This window comes from Panthera onca, chromosome C2, assembly GCF_046562875.1.
Source record: "Panthera onca isolate mPanOnc1 chromosome C2, mPanOnc1 haplotype 2, whole genome shotgun sequence".
Lineage (NCBI taxonomy): Eukaryota > Metazoa > Chordata > Mammalia > Carnivora > Felidae > Panthera > Panthera onca.
The window spans coordinates 85,007,823-85,010,003 of NC_138347.1; the positions used below are offsets into that span (position 1 = coordinate 85,007,823).

At 37.4% G+C, this 2,181-nt stretch overlaps 1 pseudogene; it reads left to right on the forward strand.

Moving 5' to 3' along the window:
- Positions 1-1,899: 1,899 nt before the first annotated feature.
- On the forward strand, positions 1,900-1,981 carry LOC132684525 (U4 spliceosomal RNA; annotated as a pseudogene).
- Positions 1,982-2,181: the final 200 nt, after the last annotated feature.

Genomic DNA, 2,181 nt, shown 5'->3' on the forward strand with positions numbered 1-2,181 from the left:
TCTGGCAACCACCAGTCTGTTCTCTCCAAGTTACATTTTTTGTTTTTGTATTTTTTAGATTTCACATATGAGCGACATCACATGGTATGTGTCTTTTTCTGTTTGACTTATTTCACTTAGTAAAATGCCTTCAAGGCCCATCCATGTTGTTGCAAATTTCATTCTTTTTTATGGTTAAGTAACAGTCTATCATGTATCTATGATATGTGTATATGTCACATCTTCTTCATCCGTTCATATATCAGTGGATGCCTAGGTTGTTTCCATCTACTGGCTATTATAATTAATGCTTCAATGAACATGGGATGCATATATTTTTTCAAGTCAATGTTTTTCTTTTCTTTGGATAAATACCTAGAAATGGAGTTGTTGGATCATAAGGTAGTTCTCTTTTTCATTTCTGAGGAACTTCCATACTGTTTTCTGTAGTGGCAGATCCAATTTACATTCCACCAACAGTGCACAGGATACGTTAATATTTAAAAATAAATAAATAAATAAATATCATTTCTGATTCTACAGAGGAGAAAGCTGAACTGAATAGGGTTATGTTACTTGCCCAAATTTGGAGCCAATAATTACAACAAGCAGGATTTGAACCCCAAAGCTTGCAGAGTTGTTCAACAGTGTGTGTACCAGGCCTATTTTTGATATTTTTCCATGGCTGGTCATGCCCCCTGCAAGACAAAGGGTGATTCTTGGGAGGAAAGGGTATCTTCTAGAGAACTTTCTTCCAAGGGCACAGGAGACCAGGAGCTCCTTGAAAGATGCAATTTTACCTTATTCTTATTTTTCCTTTGTGTGTGTGGCCCAGCACCTAGCCCAATAAAAGCTGGTCCCTCTATATTCATCAAAATAGGTAAACAGGTACATTTTAATATACCTTTATACAGGTACATTTAATATACCTCTTGTTTCCTTAATTTTAGTACCTGAGTTAGTGATGGCTAACTTCCATGGAGTACTTGCCAATTGCTTTACAGGCAGTACCTGTAATGAGCTAAATGTGCCCTCCATCTCCACCAAACTAATCCATATGTTGAAGCCCTAATCCTTTCCCTTTTTTTTGTTTCAACTTTGAGGGCATTTTTTTCATTTTAAATTTTAGTTAGTTAATATACAGTGCAATATTGGTTTCAGGAGTAGAACTCAGCAATTCATCACTTACATGCAACACCAGTGCTCATCCCAACAAGTGCCCTCCTCAATGCCCATCACCCATCTAGTCCACCTCCCACTCACCTCCCTCCATCAACCTCAGTTTGTTCTCTACTGATAAGAGTCTCTTGTGGTTTGTTTCCCTTTATTCTCTTTCCCACCCTTTCCCATATGTTCATTTGTTTTGTTTCTTAAATTCCACACATGATTGAAATCATATGGTATTTGTCTTTCTCTGATTGATTTATTTCTATTAGCATAATACATTCTAGCTCCATCCACGTTGTTGCAAATGGCAAGATTTCATTCTTTCTGATGGCTGAGTAATATTCCATTGTGTGTACACACACACACACGCACACACACACACATACACACATACACACATATGTATATATATATGTGTGTGTGTGTGTATATATATATATATATATATGTACAAACACATCTTCTTTATCCATTCATCAGTCAATGGACATTTTGCCTCTCTCTATGGTTTGGCTATTGTTGATAACGCTGTTATAAACATTGGGGCACATGTACCCGTTTGCACCTGTATTTTTGTATCCTTTGGGTAAATACCTAGTAGTTCAATTGCTGGATCGTAGAGTAGTTCTATTTTTAGTTTTTTTGAGCAACCTCCATACTGCTCTCCAGAGTGGCTGCACCAGTCTGCATTCCCACCAACAGTGCAAAAACAATACTGGAGGCATCACAATTCAAGATTTCAAGCTATACTACAGCTTTGCACAGTGGCAGTATCACAGCCAATGAGGTTTATCCGAGGCGCGATTATTGCTAATTGAAAACAAGCTATACTACAAAGCGGTGGTCATCAAGACAGTGTAGTACTGGTACAAAAACAGATACATAGACCAGTGGAACAGAATAGAAAACCCAAAAATGGACCCACAACTATATGGTCAACTAATTTTGACAAAGCTGGAAAGAATATCCAACAGAAAAAAGACAGTACTATCAACAAATGGTGTTGAGAAAACTGGACCACAACATGCAACAGAA